Raw genomic sequence first — 26,569 nt, 5'->3', positions numbered from 1 at the left:
CTTTTTGGTAAAACGTGAGGGTTAAAACCAAATAAATTTTCAAATGGGTACATTTCCATCAATACTCCAGGCGCAGATTTACGCCATCCTTATATGCTCCAATGATTGTTTAAAAAGGAGATTAAGGAATACTAAGATTTTTGTTATGTCAGATAGCCAGGCTGTTCTTAGAGCCTTATCATCACATGAAGTGAGGTCTGGTGTTGTTATGTACTGCTTGACATCCTTGACTGAACTCGGTGCACACAATGAACTCACATTGTGCTTGGTACTTGGCATGAAGGTCGCGCTGACAATAAACGAGCTGATTGTCTTGCCAACAGGGGTGCTCTATGCTCGTTTATAGGTCCTGAACCGTTCTTTGGCATCCCATGTGGATCCATTATGGAACATATTCGTTCTTGAATCGGAATTTGCCCGATTTTGGAGTAATTTACTAGGACTATGACGATCCAAACTGTTCATTGCCCTATCCAGATGTAGATCCCAGTCGTTGCTTTCCCTCGGAAAGGGTGACTGGAGAATACTTAATGGATTATTCAGCGGACACTATGGTTTAAAGTATCACCAATTTACTTTAGGTAATGTTGAGAATTAACAGTGAATATTTTGTGAACTTCATGCTGGAACCTCTGAACTTGTTCAATGCGACTGCCTAATGCTGGCACTGTGCAGATCTAAATGGCTCGGAAGGGGTTTTATGGCCCCGGGGGACGTTATTCATATCTCACCAAATAGAATAGTTGGCTTCATACGTAGCGTAAAGCCTCATAATAATAGTAATAATAATAGAATAAAGTGGTTGGGCCGTCCGGCTACTATTTGTTTCGATCGATACAGAGCGCTGTCTCTGGGATAAGCTTTATTTTGGAGCAGAGTATCCTATATTAGATTGATTTGTTCTTGGCCTCAAAAGATCAGCGGAATCCATATGTTGCCATAAAGATAGGAAAAGATCATAGCTAACAATGACCCATACTTTGAATAAGGTATTTTGTATACACTTTATATTGTACAAATTTTTCAAAATGAAAATTAAAAATTTTAAAGAATCACGTTTTTTTAAACCCAATTTAAAAACTATTTATACCCTACACCACCATAGTGGGGAGGGTATAATGCGTTTGTGCAGATGTTTGTAACGACCAAAAATACTAATCCAACACCCACCTTAAAGTATACGGATCGACTTGTAATCTCTTTCTGAGTCGATTAAACGATGTCCGTCCGTCCGTCTGTCCATGTAAACCTTGTGCGCAAAGTACAGGTCGCAATTTTGAAGATATTTCGATAAAATTTGGCCCGATTACAGAAATGTTATTTCACCTAGCCCCCATACAAATGTCCTCCCAAAGTTGGACTTTATCGGTCATAAATGTTTAATTTATGTAGGTATCTATACAAATTTCGCTCCAAATAAGTTTTATATATATGAAATTCATGTCACCAAATTTTGTTACGATCGGCCCATAATTAGTCATAGCTCCCATATAGACCCGCTTCCGAAAATCACTTTAACGTGCATAAATCTCTTAAAAATTTTGGTATACACACAAAATTCAACATAAATATCTTTCATATAGACACAAATCACACGACCTTTATGGTGATCGGTCCATAACTGATCATAGCTCCCATATAAGGCCCACTTCCGAAAATCAATCACGAATATAAATTATTAATATTTTAAAAGGAAAATGTTTTTGGAAAAACATTTACTTAGTGTAAGGTATTATATGGTCGGGCTTGATCGACCATACTTTCTTACTTGTTTTAATTTGAGTTTTTTCTCACCATTAAATTGTTTGAAAATATTACTACATTAATTTAACGTTTTCAGCCATAAAGCGGAAACTCTCCTGTCAAAGACCTAACTCAGTTGTCAAAAACCTAAGTGGTGAGAATGTATTAGTAGAAAAAACTATGTGAAAACAAAGACAACACTCGTATGTGTGATTATTTTGAGTAATTTTTTGGGTTGAGTTTTTTTCTAGTTTCCGTTCTATGTTTCTCTATGTTTTCAGCATTTGATTTCAGTTGAGCATTGAAAATCGTAAAAGTGGAAAATAAAGGCTACCCTATTACATAAATATTTGTACATCATGGAGAATTAAATGAGTTTGAATTAAATTAAATATAAGAATTTAAAAAAAATAATTAAAATTAATTGTTGTTTTAAGTCATTTGTGTTTGGACATGCAATACTTTTGAATCAAAATCATAAAAATATAAATAGTTTTGATAAATAACTAAACTGATATTTTTTTTATTTTTAGGTTAAATGCAAATTTAGGTGACTACACATAATGATTCAGAGGTAAGAGATATTTAAAACTAATCCCCTTATTAATTATAAATTAATTATTTTAAAGTTTATAAAGCAAATTTCTTATACAAATAGCGTTTAATTAAAGTTTTTAACAGTTTAAAAAACAACAATTACCTTTAAACTACTACAAGCTCTTAGTTTCTATATTTTTCTGCTTTTAAAAATACTTTATAACAAGCATTATTTTCATATAACTCTTAAAACAAAAATAAATTGTAATTAAACCTTCTTCTAATGGTCTGTATCTTAAACTTATCAATTCACCCCCTCTAACCCCCTACGAAAACTTCTATTAAAAATATGTATTATTATCTTTACTGTGCGTTTAACACACAAATTGTTAAAAAATAATATTTACGAAAAAAACAAAAATCAAAACTTTTTACAATTTCTTGTAGATGTTCTCTCTTGATGCACTACATTTTGTGTGTAAAATTTTTATTTTATTTTTCCATTTCTTTACAAAATTACTGGCATCCGTTACTTTACAAATTCATATTTCTGTGTAATTTTGTTTTTCCTTTTGTGTGAATTTTTACACAAAAAAAAAAAAAATAAAATGAAAATAATAAAAGAAAATCGAGCATGAAGGTATTTTCGTTTTAAAAACTTTTCTTTCGTTTATATTGTTGTCTATATCTATAAAAATGTTAGAAAAAACTTTGATTATTTTGCTTGTAGCTGGGGTTTTTGAAAAAACACTCAAGGAAAATGTTTAATAAAAAAACTAAACATGAAAATTAAACAATGTTTAAGGTCACTTCATATTCAGTGATGCTTCTTTTGCTCTAGATACTAAGTGTCAAAACATTTGACTTAATGGATTTTTGTTTGTACAATTTGGGTTTATACTCTGATTTCAATAGCTTTAAAGCTATTCTTTATATAGTCAACGAACAGAGAATTCAAGACTTCGTGGTATTTTGTCCAAGGGGGAATCCAATATATGTCAAAAAAAATTTAGGATTTCTGGCCAGAATTTTCAGCAAAATAACTTATTATTATTTTGAATCCATGCCTGCACGGATGTGGCTAACGGTAAATTGCTCTAACGGTAAATAGTCTCCCAGTACAAAATTGTATGCATTCTGCGGCAAATTTTGAAGAGTGGGGTAGATTCATTATTCACTGGTTCGATAAAATATCGTAAATTCGGCATCTCTCAAAAATTTATAGAAAATGTACTCATATATAGAGCTTCTCGAGACTTTTAATCTGTCAATATTCCTACTTTAAAGGGCGATCACGGATACTGCTCTTCATAAGATTGTAAGGACTATTGGAGATAGTAAAGGTTAATTTTATTATAATGAATGGAAAAATAATTCGCCAGAATTCTTACAAAACATTGGAAATACTAAGAGCTTGAGTGTAGATCAACGGAGACTGCACTGCTTGTGGCCTTAAGCAATATTGATACGTCACTTGAATTTAACAATATACGGAGACAGGTTTCCTAGGTTAGTTTAGGTTCCATGGGTAGCCACTCTTCAAGCAGCTCACTTGGGTCCATTCAAAACTGAACCCATTATGATCCCCAAGGGGTAAACATCTGGGTATTAACTATACGTCCGGTGTTTCCATGCTAAACCAACCAGATTCTCTGATGAAAGAGACTCATCCTTGATAGCTCATCTAAGCATGATAGGAATGGTATTCCAAGGATGCGTTCCCTCAGGTTTATCAGACTCGGGCATTGGCAGAATAGGTGTGACACAGTCTTATCCTCTTCTTCATTATGTCAGCTCCTACAGTAATCATTGTACCGTAGGCCCAATCTCCTGGCATGTGTCCCAATTATTCAGTGTCCTGTAATGAAGAAAACAATTAGCCTTATTTGCTCACGACGAAATTCCATAAGTAGATTCGTCCAGCTGGCATCATATACGGGTCAAGTAGACCTTGTTATAATACAGGATGACTCATTGGTCCACCTGCTTTGTGCAGATTCATATAGTATCCGCTGAACAGCCATCTTGCATTTAACAAGGGAATTACCAGAAAAGGGGTCGATCTCCTCATCATCCATCCATGAACGCTTAATGGCCGTAACTTCCGCCTGAAGAGCCGAGCAAAAGTTACGTAGCCTTAAGTAGGATTTAATCCCATAGTTCTCAATAAAGAGACAGTTTTTCTAGATATATGTATACGAAACCTTCAACAATATAATAACGGACCCTAGAGCATCTAGGTGTTGATAGAGACCAGTTAAAATTTGGTGATCTCTGTTCTATATTGGCTGATTGTTGTAATCTCTATTAAGATGATACGGTTCATAGCTGTTTCGTCATATATCAATTAGCGGTTACCACTACCTCAGGTTTGACCACTACTTTAGGATTGCTCAGCATCTTAGCCAAAGAGAGTTGGATAGGAGTGAGCCCGTTCTGTTTAGCACAAAGAGCAATATACCATTATACAGACTATCATGGCTACTGGACTGTGAACTTTCGCTATCAAAAGTGTTGCTTACTATACCTTTAGCAAGATCCTCGGTACAAAATGGGTATTGAGCCCTAAGCTGGTTAATCAGTAATACTTCCAATATTGAGTTATGGATCTGTAGTTTTGTTGACTGCAACAGCAAGGAAATATGTTGTGGATCAACTGTAAGGAAATGAGATATCTTTACTAGTTATTCAGATAATCTAATCATCATTTTGTAGCTAGCTTCAATATATCTTAGCTAAAAGTAAACAGAGAAAACGGATTTGTAGTAGCAACCGAATTTGTTGCACACATAAAATTTTTCGGTTCTGTCAACAAAAGGGCAGTTGATAAAGAAGAATTTCGGTTGTAGCAACCAAACTTTTTGTACCCCTTCTAAAATTTTGTAGGCACAACTGTAAAATTCGGTTGGCAACAAATTCGGTTGCTATAACGAATCTGTTTTCTCTGTGTATATATCCGTCTGTAGTGATGTGAGACTATTTGCTGGATGTTGGGGATCAAGAACGTATTGATACGAAAAGATTTTGTATATGTTTCCCTAGCTTCTAAATCAAAACTCTGACTAAAAGTTCATTTTCGGACAGAACCAAGGGTTCCATACGTACTAGTTCTTCAGAGGCACCTAACTCTAATATACTATTGTACATTTAATTTAAGTCTATATCCGCCTGTACTGAGTTTAAGCTTATCTAGATGCTAGAGATCTAGAACGTTTGAAAACGCAAGGTTCTTGTGAATTTCTTCATTTCTCTTAAATAAAAACTCTGGCTAAACAATGCCTCTTACGAATTTTGATGTTCAAAGTTCTTAGTTCTTCAGGACGGGGAGATAACTTGTTCAATAATGTCTTTCAGGTCAATTTTTCTGGGATACATGCAAAATTTTACGTGGAAGGAATATTCGCGCTACTTATGTCTTTTAAATCTTATATCACGTCTTCTGAGGCAGTGTAAGGCTAAGTTGTTCTGGTAAGGACAACTATCTGATATTGTCCTTGTTTGAGGATAAAGACTACTATGATGTTAATGAGCAGGCGGATTATCTAACCTAAGAAGGACCCGCTTTAAATGTCTCAAATGGAGTATCTGTCACAATACCGTTAAGGACTATTAATCACTAAGGTGGTTTATCAGGCAGACAGATTATCTGACCAAGCAAATGATCTGAAAAGGATCCGCTTTAAATGCCTCAAATGCAGAATCTTTCACAATATCGTTTAGGGGTATCAGAATCAAAATCTTTAGACACTACATTCAGAAGAATGATAATATATGGCGCAAATGGAAATATGGAATACAACCAGAAGGACATTTCGAGGCAAGTGGCAGTGTTAACGAGTCATCGAGAGATCAGTAAACATGAAAGCCGACTTCGACTTCCTTTAGTGCCATTTCAACGCTTATATTTTATATATTTTTTTCTGAAGACTTGAATTTAAAAGCGATCATATGCTTGACGATCAATCTGAGGTATCAGAGACCGAACTTTGTGTCTTTGTATTCCACTAGCATCTAGTCTCGATCGAGTTAATCGATCTCATTAAGTAATGTGGTCTTGTTAAAACCAAGTCATATCGAGACTACTTTATTGCTTGGACACTACCATGGAAACCACTCATTTACTAACCATTTCCTTTCGAGTGCATTTTCACTTGCAAAAAGTTTTTTTTTTTTATTTTAGTGCTTCGGTGTTTTATGTGTGGGGTTCAAGGTGTAAGTTGAGTGTGCATGAGAGTGTTAAATGTGAAGGACATGGTAAAATATTGTTACATGGTTTGCGAAAGTAAATTTCAAAAGTTATCTATATGTTTTTGCTCTTTTTTTTCGGTGTGTGATCCTTGCTAAATATAAAGTGAATTGGAAACCATAAAAAGTTTATTTAGTGTTGTTGTTGTTATTGTTGTAGCTGTTAGTAGTATAGGTCGATTATCAAAAGATGAACAGACTGTGTGTAGTGTTTATTGATGCCAAAAGTGAACTAACATAGATGAATTTTGATTAAAAATGTTGAGGAATTTTAAAGGAAATTTAAACGATTTTTGGTTAGTGTGTCACTATAATAAACATGGGGTTAATGAGGTGTTTGCAAAATGTAGTAAGAATAGAATGAGCAGTAATTATTTGAGTACCCGGCAAATTCTCACATATTGTATGAAAGTGGACGAAATCGTTGAGTATCTTTTAATACAACGAGGTTACATAGAGTCAGTTACTTTACTAGCTACCTAACTGGTTACTTGGTCAGCTACTAATTGGTTAAAGAGATAAATTAAAAAGACATCTCATAGACAGTCCAATAATTGATTGTTTATAAACAAACCTTCCTCTGTCATCACTCCAAAAGATTAATTTTGATGGGTAAAATAACTACTATCTAAAGTGCAGTTCAAAATAAACGTTTAAAGTGACTACTCTCAAGGTTACTTAGAAACACTTCAGTGACAATTGTCTTCACGCTAGGTTCACGCTAGGAATATAAAGTAACCAATTGACTTCTTTCTGCACTACAAAGAGCACATATGTGTCAAATGATTCATAATGTATAAATTGGAGTCAGACGTTAGTGGCGATAGTGGGAAACATTGTCTACTTGCTTAATAGTTGGGTTATAATAGGAAGGGAGATACACTGAAAATTATGAAGATATAATCAAATTAGTGTAAGCTAAAGGGTAAAAGGCTCAACTTTGAGAGACAGTCATTCGCTCACAAACCAGCAAGTCCTTCTGCTAAATAAGTTCGTCTCATATATTATGGACATGCTTAAAATTCAGCCGACTTAGGGACCTCAAACATCCACCCACAATTGCTAACATTTACAAATCTGTACATAAACTAGTTACAATTTTTCAATCCACTTTCTTTGGGTGTCAAATTTATTTGAATCCAATTAATAAAAACCCAAAATATTTGTATTCATTTTTAGTTTATAAAAATTTAAATTTTTTTCTTTTCCAAAAACCAGTTTTGTTTTATTAACTCGAAAACAAATTGACCGAATGTCACATATAAAATTTATTTATTTAAGTAGTTCAACCACTAAGACTTTTTCAAAATGAAATCAAATCACAATAAAATGAAATAAAAAACCTCAAAAGAAAAAAAAAATCAACTTAAATTTTCTTATCATTATCTTGATTAAAACAAAAAAGGCGGAATTCAAGCATAAAAAAACAAATTTTATTTATTTATACAATAAAAAAAATAAGAAAAACAAATACCAAAAAAATAAAGAAATCTTTTTCCAATAAAAAACACACTAAATTTGAATAAAAATGTAATTGAAATTCATAAAAAAACACAACAAAAAAACTAAAATTTAAAATGTAAAACAAATGTGGTAAATATTTACACACTTTTGTTTTTCACAAAATAATTGATCTGTTGACAAAATCAACAATTTGTTCAACATCATTTAATGTCTCTTAAAGAAGAAAATGTAAAAACAAAAACAAATATATACACAAAATACAAAAGAATAGTGCTCTGCTTTTGAAAATATACACACAAATTTACAAAAAAAAACTTGTAAATACAGATATTTACTATGGAATCAATTGAAATGACTAAACGTTGGCAAACTGAGGGACGGACACTTGAATAGATAAATGTTTGTTTGGACGATGACAACGACAACACACTTTTATTGCCCATTACCGAATCAATTAAGAGGGTAATTTAATTTTCTTTGATAATACAAACATTGAAACAATCAAAACAAAAAATTTATAAATATTATTGTATTTTTTTAGCTTATTTTATTTTTATTACTTGGCCCTACAATGTTAATAGCAACAAAATATACATATAAATAAAGGAATCAGTTAGACCTGTAATATGATATGCACGACAGAAGTTTAAAAGAAATCTATTATTAGGGCAATCAGAAATAGTTTTGATTTCCTGTCAAAATTGGAATAAGCTGCGTCATTTAGTTTGTGTTTGAAGTCATTGATAGCAAACTACCATTTGACTTGAGGAGAAATTGGGAAAAAAAAAGTATTTTTCGTCTGCTTTTACTATTTGTGGAAACCATCTCTCAAATATAGTCTCATACTATACGAAATCTGCACCATCAATTTCAATGGTAAAAAAGCGGTTTACCTGAATTTCGATGTGGGTGTACAGTAGGGTGGCCCTTAATAAACGAAAGTTGGATTTTGGCCATTCTCACCCTCCAGTTTGGTGAACATTAGCAAAAAAATCATCCTGAAAAAATTTTAGGTAAATCGGTTGGGGTTAAGACGTGCCGCAAGCCCTCTGAAGTTTTGAGATGCATTTACAAGGGGAAAAAATGCATTTTTTTCAGTTTTTGTAAAAATTTTGCCATTAAAAAATTACTTTTGTAATTTAATTTAAAAGAATCGAAATGTGTACGTAATTGTCGTTCTAATGAGACATAAAAAACAGAAATCGGTCAAAAAATGTTAAAGTTATTAAAAATTCGCCAGGCCATTAACGTGTCTCAGGCCACTAGAACATGAAATGTAGGAACAAAATTAACATATTTTGAGAAAAAATAAAAGCTCATTTTTACTTAAAATATGTCCATATTTACTTGTATATGAGTTTTTGTCTTCGTAGGATACCGTTAACCTATTCTTAGGTATGAACAAAAAAATTTAATTTTTTTAACGGCAGTTTCAAAACTCCATTTTCAAATTTTTAAAAATTTTGTTAAACAAATTTCAGAATTTTTTGATCATCTCATTGGGATTTATTAAGAGTATAATAGGGAATTAAATCGTGAAAAATGGGAGCTATGACTACTTATGGACCGATCGCCATGAAATTAGGCTGTGTGATCTATGTTCATATGAAGTTTATGTCTGTTGAATTTTATGTTTATACCTGTATTTTTAAGAGATTTATGCTCGTTAAAGTAATTTTTGAAGCGGGCCTTATATGTGAGCTATGACTAATTATGGACCGATCAACATAAAATTATGTGACATGAATTTGGTATATATAAAACTTATTTGAAGCAAAATTTGTGGAGACACCTATATAAATTAACCATTTACGACCGATAAAGTCCAAATCTGGGATATCATTTGTATGGGTACTATGTAAAATAATGGATCGATTTCAGCCAGTTCAATAGGCTTCGTCATCGGCCCGAAAAAAATGTATTTCCGAAAGTTTATAGCAACATCATCAAAATTGGACTTGTACCTTGCGTCAGTCATATAACAGATAAAATAAAAATATAAAAAAATTTAGGTGTAATTTCACTTAAATTAAAAATTTGTTCAACAAACAGGTCAAAACAGGTCAATAAATTTAAAAAAATCACATTTTTTTAAAATAACATAAAATACTTGACTTTAATATCATGCTACGCCCACAATTGCCAACATTTGTATCTAATTTTTTGGCTACCTTAATTTCAATATGTTTACTATTGAATTTTTGAAATCGGGTTTAACAAAATGGTGGACTTTTGGCCGATGAAATTAAGTTCTGAGCCACCGTGCGTTAATAAGAGCAACCAGGTAGAAATGTTAAATTTATTTCCAAAATATTTGGATTCTAAGCCATTGTGCGAAAAAATACAGAATTTAAAAAAAAAAATAAAATTCGTGTATTTTTAATAATTTTTGGAGTAGAGTTCTAATAATTTTGCTGTCTTGGACAACTTTTAGTTCAAATATGAAAGGGTTAGTTAGTAATGTCCTAGAAATTTAATATTACGAATACATTAATTTGCAATTCAAAAAAACAATCTGAAATTAAATATTAGAGAATAAGCTACGAAATGTATTTTTAAGTAATAATTTAAAAAAATCTGTCCAAAAACAAAATTTACTCGAATTTTGTCAATTTCATATCGGTCCCTTTGACAATCCAAAACATGTATGTACAACTGTTAAAATTTTTCCCATAATATTTTATAGAAGAAAAAATTTTTCAATCGTTTTTAATCCAAGTCCGATATTTCCGACAAAAAAAATAAAAAATATTTTTGACAAAAAAAATAAAAATCAAGAATTAAAATCATGTTATTTTATGAAAATATACATACATAGTTGAAAACAATCGAAATGGTATGCTTGACTTGACGCTCCGTTATTATCTTGTTTAGGCTTTTTTCCTTTGAAATTTCAAAAATAATTATTATTTTCCATTTAAAACAACAATAATTTATACAACACATTCTTTCAAATTTCTGAAACGCTGTAACGCCATACCCTGCCAAAGCTAAAACAACTAAATGTGAGTAACAAAGGGCTTTGATGTTTTTATAAAATATTTTCATTTTATGATCTTAACCGTAAGCACTTCTATGGAATTTTATATCTGTTTCGTTTGAATGTTATTTTTAATTTTTTTCTTTTTTGTATTTTATATTGTAACCAAATACCATGGTATCATGAGAGGAGTCATGATAGTGATGCTGATAATGTAAACTACTATTAGATACAACAAACGAAACAACCAATCAACCAACCAGTATGTAAATAAAATTGATATTTTGTTCAAATTAATTTATTTTTCATACAGTAGTAGAAGTTGGTGATATAAATGTGTTTGTTTTTTTTATATTTTTTGTTCTTCATCATTGTATAAATTGTAAAGCGGCACCTGCGGATTCAATTTTGTTGTGTGTTCGTTTGTGTTTTTTACTTAACACAAACATTAGTAAAATTCATTTAAATAACCATTCAAATACACTGCTTAGTTAAAGCCATTTCTGTATAGGTGATATCAATTCAGAAATGTAATGAATTTTAGACATCACGCAATGTATAGATTCTGTTTAGGCCAAATTACATGTCGAATAAAAATCACTTTCAGGTTTGTTCGGCTGCTAACTAAACCAAATGGAAGCTGTACAATGATGCACCTTGTATTATCATATATAGAAACAGATTCATATGCACAGATATTCTTTTGAAAATGTTTGGTTGCGAGAATATTGTACATGTGTAGGTGAGTAGTGCTTGTTTGCTTAATTGATTTTGGCCAAGCTTTTGTTGGTGATTTTATTTATGCCAACAATTTTTATTTAACAAAAATATTTTTAAAAATAAATATTTTACTATAAATGTATTGATTTCTTTTATATAACAGTTTAATAAAAGCCGGTTTTAATTGTAATATAAATGAAAATAAATATGAAATTTTTTCACTACAAATAAATGAAAAACTAAACTTTCAAAAAAAAATATTTTGAAAAGTGAAAGATTTTAAACATAAATATGACACAGTGTCGTAATTATGGCCACATTGCACAGTGCGTTGTCTTATTGGCAAAAATCAGAAATAATTTTTGAAATCCTAAAACGTTAAAATAATTTGTTTGGCAAGATGGTTGTAATGTAACCTGTGGACCGCTTTTGGTATACAGATCTGGCGCTACTTAGATATGTCTCTGTCTCCTCGTTGAGGACCAGAATGCGCACAATGTTTTACCAATATCTGAGCTTGGCTTTTATATGGTGTGACCTATCCAGTTCCATTTTCGCCTTTGTATTTCAACAGTTATAGGTAACTAGTTCCTTAGATGCCATAATCTGATGTTTAACATATTCTGTGGCCAAAAAACTCGAAGGATTCTTCTAAGACATTTATTTGTAAATACTTGCAGGGCATTCATATCATGACGGGTAGCATTCTACGTTTCGCAGCCATAAAGTAATATAGATCGATCATTTGAGTTAAAAAGATTTATGTTGACACAGCGAGAGATAATTGAAGAATTCCATATCATATTGAGTTAGCCATAGGCTTGCGTCGCATTTTTTATTCGATTGGCAATATCAGTACCTGAGCCGCCAGATGTTGTGATAATAGCGCCAAGGTAACATAATGAATCAACCTCCTCCAAAGTCTTATTATGAATTACAAAGATATTTGCGACATCTGTATCACATCACTTGCCAATTTTTGTCTTCAGACCAGCGTTCTTAGCAAACTCTGTGAGACGTTGCAATTTTATGGTCATGTCAGAGTACCGATGAGAGAGAAACATATTCCAGATCATAACCGGTCCCGAAGGCCCCATATGATCCCTCTATTATCCGACATAGCCTGGGTCATAACAATATCTAACACAATATTAAATAACAGTGGCGACAACACACAATCTAGCCGTACTCCTGTACCAAAGGTAATTTTTCTGCTAAGCATTCCTTCGTGCTGAATGCGGCAGCTTGCATTAATGTACATTATGCTGGGTCGATTTTTTCACGAAAAATCGTATAGCATAAACGCATTCTACGGAAAATTCTAAGAAATTTTCCCCAAGAAACCATAGGTCTGAAGTTAAATCGTATCTTGCGCATTTCGTCTTTTATCCAATGATATTTCAGTATTTATTTTTTAGTTTTTTTATTGGATAAAAAACGAAATGCGCAAGATAGGATTCGATTTTAGACCTATTGTTTCTTTGGGAATATTTCTTAGAATTTTCCGTAGATTGTATTCCTGCTATACGATTTGTTACTTTTTGATCGGCCACAAAAATCGACCCAGCCTAATGTACATGCTCTTTATGATCTTTCCAAATCACACTGAGATTGCGAGTATCGAATGCTTTCTCGATGTCAATGAATATTAGATATAGAGATATAGATATAGATCGACCGATGCACAGTGGTATATAAAAAAAAAATAAAGGGAAATAAATCTCTAACTTCTAGACGCTTAGTCCAATTTCAAATTTGACATGCCAAAGAGCAAGTGTTGTCGAGTTTAAGTTTTGAATTTTGACCTCATGGGCCAAGCTGGCCAAATTAGGAGACCTCGTGTGTGTTATTTTTTTGAAACGATCATATTTCCTCGTTTGGCTTCTGATTTCCATATAAAGAAACTCGTCGAGGTCTATAGAAAACCTTGTAGTCAATTATCAATAATCTCTTATAGCTTTGGAGATATTCGAATTTTAAAATTAAATTTTCATAATTTTTACCCAACCTACTCCAGTTTTTTGATAATAGCGAGTCCAACTATTTCCCGATTTTCTCCATTTTTATTTTATTGGACTAACAGCCAAAGTGTATATTAAACAAAGAAAGGTTATGTGAAAAATCATAATCGACTTCAAAGTTATATGCATTTTAATTCAAGGAATTTAAAAACGGCAATTTTTGTCTAGTTTTTTTTAGAAAAAAGTACTTTTTTTCTTTTTAAGTTATCTAAAAAATTTCTAAAAAGTTTTACAAGGCATTTATACTTTATGAAAAGCTAACATTACACAATATACTTCAAATGAAAAATATTTTAAAATTTTTGATACCGAGGGGACCAGGTCCATCCAAATAACGCCTATTTTTTATGTAAAATTAAATTTTAGGGCAAAAATTCTCAAATCGCATAGTCGATATCAAAATATGGTAACATTTTTTAGATTGCCCAATGTGTTCTTAATTTTCTTGTAAAGGTTTTCAATAACCCCGCCACTGGTTTGTATATTATAGCTAAAAAACTAAAAAAAATTTAATTTTTGGGATTTTTCAAAACTTTTTTGGGAATTGCGGGATTCCTTACAATTTTAAAAGTCTGTTTTATCCATTTTTAATAGAAATATATAACTTTAAAATTTCATTAAAATATATTCATAAAAAAAATTTTTATTTAATTTTTAAATATTTTTATCTTTGCAAAAACTCAAACAAAAGCATTTTTTGTTACATTTCTAAAAAAAATATTCAATTGTCAATTATCAAAAGCTATACATACTTTTGAAAAGTAGATAAAATCCCCTATCCAGTGATACATAACAAGTCTACCTTATGTTTTTTACGTGGCAAATTAATTAAGGAAAACTTAACAACTCGCAGAGAATTTAAAAATATGTCAGATATTTTGTTTTCTAAACCATTAATTTTCAAATGTTATTTCTGTCAAAATGGTCACTGAAAATAAAATTTTAAAAATCCAATAATGGATTTTTCGATAAAATAGCAAAAGATTTGAAGGATCATCGTCACACTGCACGGTGGTGAATTCCGGTCAAAAATCCATAACTTCTTTATTTCTTCATAAAAATGTTTGAAATTTGGTATTTGTACTAAGAATAACATAGCCAACCGATCGATAAATATTTCGATGTTCAAGTACAGGGTTTGGTCAAAAAAAGCATGGACGTTCTAAAAGTATCAAAAAATTGCATGTAAGCGGCTGAAATTTATTCCAAAAATAAAGAATAAAATATGTGATCGAAAAAAAATTGGTCATTCAAATTTCGGATTACATATACAGGGTTTGTCCAAACAATCACGGACGTTTTAAAAACATCGACGAAATTAGGTTATTCATGTAAATGCCTGAAATTTAGTCCAAAAATGAAGAATAGCATAAGTGATTCAAAAAAATTGTCATACAAATTTCGGAATACATATACAGGGTTTGGCCAAACAAACGTGGATGTTTTGAAATTATCGAAAAAATTAGGTTATTCATGTAAAATTTTAAATTTGGTGTACATTTAAGAAAAACATACTTGAGCCATCGCAAAAAATATCACAAATTGCATATGAGAGCTGGCCAAATAAACATTGATGTTATAAAAGTATCGAAAAAAGTATGTAATTTTTGTAAATTTCTTCAATTAGGTTTATAATTAAAAATAACATAAATGATCCATTGAAAAAAAAATTTCTACATACAAATACAAGATTTGGCCAATAGCATTAGATGTAAATAACTCTCAAACTTATATGATTTTTGAAATTGACCAAAAAAATACAAAAAAAAGGTATAAAATATGTAGGCACTGAAATCGTTCTTATTATTAGAATGGCAGATAATTGCAGCTGAAACTTATAGTACTTACTCTTGATACTTTACAGTATTAGATGTAATTTACACTTAACCTCTAGTAGCCCCATTTAATTTGTTCTGGCCTTTCAAACTTTTTTAATTTTGTTTCTATAGATTTTAAACTAGTTCCAAATCATTTCACTTTTATATAAAAATAACACGCAAAAACTCCTTAATAATTACGTAGAATGGTTACCTGCTAACTCTTTAATAAAAGCATGTTCAAATTTGCAAGAAAAAGCTTTAAAGAAAAAAGCACATGCTACTTCAATGCAAAAGTAAAAATCACATTTTTCTAATATTAAAATGACAAGAAAAAACCTTTGACTTTTCAGCTCTACAAATAACCATATAGTTACTTTATAGCCAAAATAATTATGATACTGTATATTCTGAAGTGTTAAGAAATTTTTACCATCAAAATTTTATAAAAATTAAAAAAAACAAAAAAAAAAAGTTGGCCGGAATTTACCACCGTGCACTGCTTCAGAAATCGCAAAAGAAGTCGAACCACTCTTTGGAAAACACGGATTATGTCTATCGTAAAATTGAATTCTCTTTGTGGGCAGCACCAAAGCTAATGCTGGGTTAAAGTCGTATAAAGTTCAGAATGTTCCAGATCACAATGCGGTAAAGGACTGAGATACAATTTTATAAAGAAATACACCTGTTGTGTGATGGATGATAAAACTTAGGTAATGTTCAAGAATAATACCAGACAAAAAAAAACAAACAAAATTCCTCAAGAAGTTTCTTGTGTGGCAAGCCATTTCCAGTTGTGGCAAAAGCAACCAATCATTTGTGACATCAGGCACGAAAAACACAAAAATATATATTTCGGATAGTCTACAAAAAAGGTTTTTATCTTTCATAAAACAGCACAGAGTGGCTTCATATTTCTGGCATGATTTGGCATCATTCCACTATGAAAAAAAGGCCCTTGAGTACTATTCAAACAATAGTGTAAATTTTTCGACCACAGGAGGCAAATCCACCCGGGATGTGGAAAATTATTGGGCTCTTGTAAGAGAATAATTAAAGAACACAGGAAAGGTACGCCAGAACAAATACGATTTTAAACGTTTTTCCAAAAAGTTAACGGAATGCAACTATAAATCTTTAATGGGAGAATTTCCGGAAAATTTTTAACGTTTAATGAATTTGTACAATATTAAACTCACACTTTAAACTACTACCTAAATATCAATAATTTTTTATAAATCTGTCATTTAAATAAATAAAATAGAAATTTTAAATGTATTTGGTAAAAATCTTTAATTAAAAATTAAATTTAGAAAAAAATATTTAAAATTTCAATATTTTAGATAAATATGGAAAATAAATTTCATTTTGTACAGAGTTGCTCGCATTAGCCCGGCTAGCTCAGTCGGTAGAGCATGAGACTCTTAATCTCAGGGTCGTGGGTTCGAGCCCCACGTTGGGCGAACTGTTATTTTATTGATTTATTAATTTATGCTCTATATATATTTTTTTCACTTCATTTTCTTATTAATCTGCGTGTTAATTTCCCATTAAAATATTAATTTGTCTACCCTCTATTCAGGCACCTCAACTCAATTTACCCCACCCATATATTCATTCACATCTACATAAATACGCTGGTATCAATTTTCAATGGCTTTAGCGATTAAAAATTTCTTTACGAAAAACTAAAAAATTAATACAAATTACTGTTAATCTCATTTCATTAGACCAAACCCTTAACTTCCGTTTTTCCTGCAACTTTTTTTGTTTTTTGTACATTATCGCTTTAACAGACGTTTTCTTAACACCAAAATCCAAGGAAAGAATATGAAAAAAAAATTTTAAAAGCATTTGATTTATGGTGCATGTTTTTTTCATTTGGTTTTCTAATAAAAAAAAAGAAAACAGTGCAGTAACACCATTTCTAACACTCCTTAAATAACTCAGTTCCGTGGTGTGCGCCAGTGAACCACCACGGAGTATCTGTGTGTATGTAGTTTACGACATTAAATGTGTATTGAATTTTATTTTATATTATTTCGTTTCATTTTGTTTTCTTTGGATTCTCGTTGTTGCTGCTGCCATAAATCAATATTTATCCACGCGAGACTTAAAAACTAATTAACTACTTTGTGCTTGATTAACATTTAAAACATTTTTCAACTATTGTTTATTAAGAGTTCGTTTCAAGTTGTTTTTTTTTTAAAGACGATAAGTAACCTGGTGGATGTGGAAGAAAATTGTGTAAACAACAACAAAACAAACGTAAATAATACAATATTTTAAAAAGAAAAATAAATGTCTAAAACATTTAAGGCAGTTAAATATATTTCACATAATTAATTATATTAAACGAAGAATACCATGAATGAAAACACGAGAAACAGCTCTTAAGTGCTGTTTAATTTATTTTAAATTTAGAAGATTGTTTAAATTACGTGATTTATAATATTGATTTAACTTTAGAGAAAATACCAAGAGGTTTAACTTTCTATAAATCATTTTAATTTGGGTAAATAAATAATAGAAAGAAGAAATAAAAAAAAGAATAATCGCCCAACGTGGGGCTCGAACCCACGACCCTGAGATTAAGAGTCTCATGCTCTACCGACTGAGCTAGCCGGGCATATTTGACGTTCTAAAAGAGAACTTAACAAAAACAAGTAAAAAAGCTATATTCGGCTTTGCCGAATCTTATATACCCTTCACCAAATTATACTTTAAAATACAAATTTTAAATAGTTTTAGGTAAACAAAATTATCTTTTTTTAATTTTTTAAAATTATAATTTTTTGGTACTAAAAAAATTCGGGTTAAAAAATATTTTACCCGATTTTGACCCCTTGAAGGTACAACTTACAATGGCTTATATACGTCGTTGTAAATGATTTTTAAATATCTACCATTAGATATCCATATTGTCTATATTAATGGCTATATATATCAAAAATCGAGGTTGTCCTGGTTTTTTCCTTATATCTCAGCCATTTGTGGACCGATTTTCTGGATTGTAAATAGCAACCGAACTGGGTCTATAGCGGATATATCGATGTGTTATTCATGTATGTAGGGTATTTGGGGGATATAGAAAAGCTGATTTCAACATACAGACAGACAGACAGACGGACATGGCTATATCGACCCGGATATCTATAACTTTGTGGGGTAGCAAAAATTAAATATAATTTTTGTTGAAAATATATATACTCCTTGATATATTCCGTGTTTATAGTTCAAAATGCTTCCATAAGAAATTCTGCTTACTTTTCTACTCACAATTTCCAACCTTTCTAACGATATAATATTTACGATGATATCTATGAAATATTGTCTTAATTATAATTTATATTAGAGATCAAAGAATCAAATTTGATTATATTTTCAAAGGCACTTAAAAAATTTATTACAGCGCCCAACGTGGGGCTCGAACCCACGACCCTGAGATTAAGAGTCTCATGCTCTACCGACTGAGCTAGCCGGGCATATAGTATTACGATGAATAAGTTTTACATTTAAATTATTGCAGAAACACTTTTTTTAAATATCTGAAATCCAAATTTTGAAAATTTCGACTTTTTCTTTAATTTATTTGAAAAAAAATACCAAAACGTTTTGTTAAAAATTCCAAAATAAAAATAGAAAATTCTTTGTTACTGCTTCATTTTACTTTTATTATAGATTAAAAACGATTTTTTAGAAATTGAAACAAATTTCAAAACTGCTGATTACATGGATTAAACGTTTTATTAAAAACTCTCAAATAAATATAGAAAATTCTTTCTAAACTGATGCATTTTACTTTTATTATAGATTAAGTTACATTTTTTTTTTTAGAAATTTTAACATATTTCAAAACCTTTTATTAAATGGATCTTAGCATTAATTTAAATATCGGTATAGATTTCTGAAATGTTGTTTTAATTCAATATTTCATAATTTCAGAAAACTTTAATCTCACATTTAGATTTTTTCAAAAATTTATTTCAGCGCCCAACGTGGGGCTCGAACCCACGACCCTGAGATTAAGAGTCTCATGCTCTACCGACTGAGCTAGCCGGGCTTATAACTATTTAACAAATAATACTTGTTATTTAAATAAGCATTTAAATAAAATTCAAAATTTTTGTTTAAATATTTTTCACAGTTTTTTGGAATTACTATTTTAAAAGTATAATTTTGAAAATGTTAAAAGTTAAAATTCTTCAAAATAAATTCGCCCAACGTGGGGCTCGAACCCACGACCCTGAGATTAAGAGTCTCATGCTCTACCGACTGAGCTAGCCGGGCATATTGTATTCTGTTAATACATTCTGCAAACCAGAAATATTTCGTTGAAACTTTAATATAATTCTCATTTGGTTGACAATTTCTATTTAACATCAAAGTTCGAGAATATTTGTTAATAATTTAAATTCATTGAAATTTTTTTAAACTTTTTCATTAATATTAAGTTCAGTTAACGAAACTCATATGGCCAATAACCTATGGACATTAGAGGGTTGTTTTATGGTGTTTCCAAATATATTTTGGGCCCAGTGATAGCCGCTCGTGAGCAAGACCCTTCACCAAGAGTGGCTTTGCTTATAATTTCTACATTTTTCGTTTATGGATCGTTATAGATAGCCATGTCCTCCTGTCCTTCTGTATGTTGAAATCAAACTTCCGTAGCACCAGTGTTGCCAGTTTAGCCTTTTTGAGGCTAAATTTAGCTTTTTTATTTACTCTTTAGCCTCGAAATTTTGGTTTTAGCTTCTTAATTTCAAAATAGCCTTTTTTGAAATTAAAAAAGGCTAAAAATTTCGAGACTAAAGAGTAAATAAAAAGGCTAAATTTATATTTGTGAACCATTTTCATTTTAATTCATTACTGATTTTCATTTAGCTTTTCAACATACTCAAGAATTGTGCAGTATTAAAAGAACAAATAACAATTGCCAATATCAAGTGGTTCAAAATGAAATAGAGTATTTTATATCTGAAAGCTTAAATGTCTAGCAAATTCTCTTTCAAGACAAAATTGTTATTACACATTATATTCATCATTATATAATGGACAAGAGCCCCACAAACTCTTGAAGGCTTGTGATTACTCGATGGCGATCAATAGCCGTTAAACGTCTTGTGGATCTATGCTTCGAGTTAAAACCCATTTTGTTTTAATTTCGTCAAACCAGCAATTCTAAAAAGCCAAACTTTTAAGTAATTAATACACTGATTATAATTTGGCGTACCATCTTTTTTTAAAACCAGTATTGTACAAAGTACAAAAAGTAAATAAATCATTTGCTGTTTTCTGATTTTAAATTCAAGGAATTTGATCCATTATCGTCGCCAATTGAAAATTGTTTAATGTTTTTGACACATTTTTCATACTAGTTTGATGAATGAGAGATAAAATAAAGAACGTTTTAATTATTGAAGATTATGACAAAAATAATACGACAAATTAAACTAATTGAGCAATTGCGACAAAGATTACCATATGAAAACTCTACGCAAAATCAATTTTTTTCCCGTTGATAATAAAGTAGTAAAACCAAAAAAAATATATTTTGTCATATTGATAGTGAAAAATTACAGTGCTAATAAAATTACGAAGCTTAAGGCTCAGGGGCAGAATATATTAAACTACAAATGGACAAATATAGAACCAACAATGTCCATTTTCTGACATGGTTAATCTAGTATTTAACTTTTTAGTACTTCTTTTAAGTAAAGCAGATGAATTTTATGAACATATTTTCTAATTTTTTATTTAAAAATAAATATAAACCAAAATTCTTAATTTATAATATTTTATCTTTTTTTGGCTTTTTTTCTAAAGCGGTTTAGCTTTTTCTGGCCTTTTTTTGAAGCCAATATAGCTTCTTTTTTCGCCAGCTCCTGGCAACACTGCGTAGCACCCAATTAACTTAAATATATGATTCACTCATCTATATATCCGCTATATACACGGTTCGGTTGCTATTTAAAATCTAGAAAATCGGTCCACAAATGGCTGAGGAAAAATCCAGGACAACCAGGATGTTTTACCTATTTTTTATCCATATCTTGATTACTAAGTCATTAATATAGACAATATGGATATATAATGATAGATATTTCAAAGTCCTTTCTTCATAAAATTTTGTTCATTAATATAAATAAAAATAAAATGTTTTTAATTTACATTTCAAAATTTTTTTTATTAAAAAAAATGTTATGGCAAAATTTTTTTTCCAAAATTTAATTTTTAATTTTTTAAATTTTATAATAAAATTTTTTTTGTGAAGAAAAGTTCGGGTTAAAAAATATGGACAATAGTATGGACACTGTAATCATTATTATGATTTGCGAAACCATATTACTTATGTTACAGTCATGTTAACAAACATACAGTGTACTCAAGATAATTCCATCTACAGCTAAGGAAATCCCCAAATTATTATGCAGTTGAATTAGAATTTAGCCACTACCCTCTTGATTTAGATATCAACTCTGTGTAGATAGACACAGTACGTTAAAAAACAAAAATAAGCTGTTCATATTTTAAAGCTATTGCATAATAAGTTCTAGAGACGATTATACCTGTGATTTAATCACTGTGATTGAAAAATCGCAGTTAACAACAGTTACTGAATATAACAAGTAACAGGTACATTTAAGTCGTTCTTTCATATTTTTCAACATATTGTTAAATGTCGTTCCCTAATATTTTTCAACATTCACTGGTAACGTTTTTGAAAAATCACTGGAACAACTGTAGTAACAGATACTTTTAATATCGTTCTTTGACATTTTTCAATATATGCACTGTTAAATGTCGTTCTTTTATATTATTCAAAATCACTGGTAACAAATGGAGAAAGTAACAGGTACTTTTAATATCGTTCTTTTACATATTTCAACAAACTGTTAAATGACGTTCTTTTATATGTTTCGACATTCACTGGTTACTGCATATTTTTAGGCGCATAATTTTATAGATCTCCAACACAGTTTATAAAATAAAATGTTTGTAACATATCAGTTAGTTCTCTTCAAATTTTGTTGCATTTGCTTAATCCTGTTATTTTCATACGTTTTTAAATCAGCAAATATTAGTTTTTGGTTAACATAAGAACAGATTTAAGAAAGACAAGTAAGAGTGCTATATTCGGCTGTGCCGAATCTTATATACCCTTCACCAAATTATACTTCAAAATTTTAAATATTTTTAGGTAAACAAAATTTATTTTTTTTTCCAGTTTTTTTTTAAATTTTTTGGAAAAAAAGTTTTTTCGATTGTTATTCAATTTTTTTTTTTTTAAATTTTAAAAAAAAATTTTTTTTTAAATTTTAAAAAATTTTAATTTAAAAAAAAAATTTTTTTTTAAATTTTAAAAATTTTTTTTTCGTTTTTTCAATTTTGTTTTTTTTTAAAAAAAAATTCGGGTTCAAATTTTTTTTCCCGATTTTGACCCATTGTAGGTCCAACTTACTATGGTCTTATATACGTCGTTGCAAGTGTCTTTGAAATATCTATCATTAGATATCCATATTGTCTACATTAATGTCTTAGTAATCCAGATGTAGGTAAAAAAATAGGTCAAAAATCGAGGTTGTCTTGGTTTTTTCCTCATATCTCAGCTATTTGTGGACCGATTTTGCTGATTTTAAATAGCAAAATTCTCGAAAGCATGTCTGACAGAGTTATTGAAGATTTGGATCCCGAAGATATCTGGGGTCTTCAGAAAACTGATTTCAACAGACAGACAGACAGACAGACAGACGGACAGACAGACAGACAGACAGACAGACAGACAGACAGACAGACAGACAGACAGACAGACAGACAGACAGACAGACAGACAGACAGACAGACAGACAGACAGACAGACAGACAGACAGACAGACAGACAGACAGACAGACAGACAGACAGACAGACAGACAGACAGACAGACAGACAGACAGACAGACAGACAGACAGACAGACAGACAGACAGACAGACAGACAGACAGACAGACAGACAGACAGACAGACAGACAGACAGACAGACAGACAGACAGACAGACAGACAGACAGACAGACAGACAGACAGACAGACAGACAGACAGACAGACAGACAGACAGACAGACAGACAGACAGACAGACAGACAGACAGACAGACAGACAGACAGACAGACAGACAGACAGACAGACAGACAGACAGACAGACAGACAGACAGACAGACAGACAGACAGACAGACAGACAGACAGACAGACAGACAGACAGACAGACAGACAGACAGACAGACAGACAGACAGACAGACAGACAGACAGACAGACAGACAGACAGACAGACAGACAGACAGACAGACAGACAGTACACTTAGATTGTTATATCTTTTGACATATTTGAAAATTTTACATTTTGTAAATTTTTTCTCAAAAAGAGACACATGATATACAAGTGTGTGTTTCGATCTATATATTAGTACATGCCCGGCTAGCTCAGTCGGTAGAGCATGAGACTCTTAATCTCAGGGTCGTGGGTTCGAGCCCCACGTTGGGCGAATATGTTTTTTTTATTAAAATAAAAAGAAATCACTTTTTATAATAAGTAATTTGTGGTCAAATTATTTTGAAGAAAAACTCTATAAGCGTACATAAAATTGCTTGTTCACCAGCACCATTTATTATTTCCATTTAAAAACGATAACATACTATTTATTTTGTTGTATAAGTAAATATAACAACAACAAATAATAACGAAAATAATAATAATTTTCTAACAAAACAATTAAAATTCTTTGCATACTCACACACAAAATAGTTCTTTAGTATCAAAATATAAATCTATAAATAGATAGCTGGCTGCCTAAAATATTCATGCTGTTCTTCTGTTGTACATTATTTCTATGCCTATGCTAGAGAAACCCATGTGCTTATTGATCTTACAGGTGTGATCGCATAGCACGTTCTAGTTACAACAACAATACATGCTACGCACAACCAACCGACTACTGATTTCTATTTTTAGATTTAACGAATTTGTTGTTGTAGATAGTGTATGTGAGATTTTTGGTAGCTTGATATCTGCTAGGAAAATATATGCCCGGCTAGCTCAGTCGGTAGAGCATGAGACTCTTAATCTCAGGGTCGTGGGTTCGAGCCCCACGTTGGGCGAGTTTATAATTTTGTAAAAAAAATAAATAAATAAAATTTGTTTGTTTAAGAAAATTTAAATCTGTTATTAGATTTTCTTAAAAACAATAAGAAAATAATAATGACGAATGTATTTATTAATTGGAAAAGAAAATGTTTCTCCGAATATACTCGTGGTGGTGAATACATCTTTATAGTAATGGTAATAGGTTGTGCGTTCTTATAAAGAATTTTCATTAAAATATGTATGTTTTAAAAAAATCGAAATATTACATATTAAAATATTGGTTATAAAGTTTTGAAAAAGAGGAATGAAAGAAATTTGAAGGGGATGGGAGATGTAATGGAAATTGAATAATCTCGTTCATTATCATGAAAACTGATACTTCGCAGCAGAATCCATCATCATGGTAAACACCGCAGTCGCCACTAAGCCACCACATCGTATTAGGAATGTTTTCCAAGGTGGTAAAGGAAGAAAATGGCTAAGGAAGAAAAACATTATTTTTTATAAAATTATTTTAGTTGAAATTGTCTCAAATTTACAACATGTAAAAGTCAACAAATTCAATTCCAAAAAAAAAAACAAAAAAGAAATAAAAACAATTTTTCAGTGGCCTTTTATGGCCTCATCTACATGTAACGACATTCTTTTTCATAGAAATATGGTTTTATTGAAAACATCAATTGCTTGATGGACTTGTGAAATTTTTGAAAATCCAATACGAGGGACGCTGGAAAAATGTTTCAATATTTCAAAAGCCTGAAACTAAGAAAAACGTTATAAACTATTTTGTGTAAATTACCTAAATGAAGACTTCATGTTTCCACTGATGTTTCATTAGCATTCGTATAGACACTTCGATACTCTCTTATAAATTTGCTACCCAAATCTTTTGCTTCAACCCTCAATGAAGCAATATGTGAATATTTTATGCATAAATAAACTATTCGTTATGAATTGTATGTGCATTTTGTTGTAGTAACATGCTTTTTTGTTGCACTTTTTTTGCAAATCCATTTTTTTGTAAATTGTTTTGTTAAATAAAAGTACTTACACATAAACATTTAGACACACAGCCATGTACACATTGGTATTAAATTATATACCATATAAAAGTTATTTTTTTTTCTGTATTACAGAATATTCCATGTAATTATATTAGGGTGGCCCTTATATTGAACCTTATTGATTTTCGGTGCTCCCAAGGCCGATTATTTTTCTACATCATCTAAAAATCAAGTGCTGAAAATTTGATCAAAATCGGATAACGAAAATTTAAAAAAAAATGTTTATTAAAAAAGATGTCACTTATAAATAGACTTTGTATTTCCATAGATGTTTAAATAAAAACAAGTAAGAAAGTATGGGCGACAAACTCGACCATATAATAACATACACTGAGTAAATAGCGAAACATTTTCCTTTTAAAATGTCAATGAATTATTTTTGTGAGTGATTTTCGAAAGTGGGCCTTATATGGGAGCAATTATGGACCGATCGCCATTAAATTAGGAAGCGTAATTTTTTTCTTTTTTTATACTCACCATCAAGAAATATATATTGATTTTGTCATTCCGTTTGTAAAATATCAAAATATTGGCCGTAGAACCAAAAAGTATATATGTATATCCTGGGTACGAAACGATTCTAAGATGATCTACCTGTGTCCGTCCGTCTGTTTGTCTGTTTGTCCAATGAAAAGAAGCTAGTTGGCTGATTTTTTTCACAAATACTCTCTTGATATGGTTTGTTTGGAAATGTATTGGAAATGTGGGTCCATGATTTCACATAGTCAGTCATAAATATTTTGATTATGCGCCACTCCTGATAAAATTTTATAAAATATGTCTAAGTACTCTGAAATTTCTACTGACTTTTGAGAGGATCGGTTCATAGTTGACTCTACCCTCCATCTATCAGAAAAAT

At 30.8% G+C, this 26,569-nt stretch overlaps 1 long non-coding RNA gene and 7 other non-coding genes across 8 annotated transcripts in view; 4 read left to right on the top strand and 4 right to left on the bottom strand.

The window, feature by feature from the left end:
* Positions 1-26,569, top strand: part of LOC135951623 (uncharacterized) — a 102,722-nt gene that overhangs the window by 64,272 nt on the left and 11,881 nt on the right. The window contains exon 2 of the long non-coding RNA XR_010575984.1: positions 2,277-2,317. This is a non-coding gene — a long non-coding RNA (uncharacterized LOC135951623). The remainder of the gene's footprint in view (positions 1-2,276; positions 2,318-26,569) is intronic.
* Positions 16,918-16,990, top strand: TRNAK-CUU (transfer RNA lysine (anticodon CUU)). The gene has a single exon. It is a non-coding gene; the product is annotated as a tRNA-Lys (tRNA).
* On the bottom strand, positions 18,084-18,156 carry TRNAK-CUU (transfer RNA lysine (anticodon CUU)). The gene has a single exon. It is a non-coding gene; the product is annotated as a tRNA-Lys (tRNA).
* On the bottom strand, positions 18,940-19,012 carry TRNAK-CUU (transfer RNA lysine (anticodon CUU)). Its single transcript has one exon. It is a non-coding gene; the product is annotated as a tRNA-Lys (tRNA).
* On the bottom strand, positions 19,518-19,590 carry TRNAK-CUU (transfer RNA lysine (anticodon CUU)). The gene has a single exon. It is a non-coding gene; the product is annotated as a tRNA-Lys (tRNA).
* On the bottom strand, positions 19,745-19,817 carry TRNAK-CUU (transfer RNA lysine (anticodon CUU)). Its single transcript has one exon. It is a non-coding gene; the product is annotated as a tRNA-Lys (tRNA).
* On the top strand, positions 23,975-24,047 carry TRNAK-CUU (transfer RNA lysine (anticodon CUU)). The gene has a single exon. It is a non-coding gene; the product is annotated as a tRNA-Lys (tRNA).
* Positions 24,588-24,660, top strand: TRNAK-CUU (transfer RNA lysine (anticodon CUU)). Its single transcript has one exon. It is a non-coding gene; the product is annotated as a tRNA-Lys (tRNA).

This window comes from Calliphora vicina, chromosome 2, assembly GCF_958450345.1.
Source record: "Calliphora vicina chromosome 2, idCalVici1.1, whole genome shotgun sequence".
Lineage (NCBI taxonomy): Eukaryota > Metazoa > Arthropoda > Insecta > Diptera > Calliphoridae > Calliphora > Calliphora vicina.
Note: the sequence above shows the minus strand (reverse complement) of the source record. Positions and strands in the feature narration are given on the sequence as shown.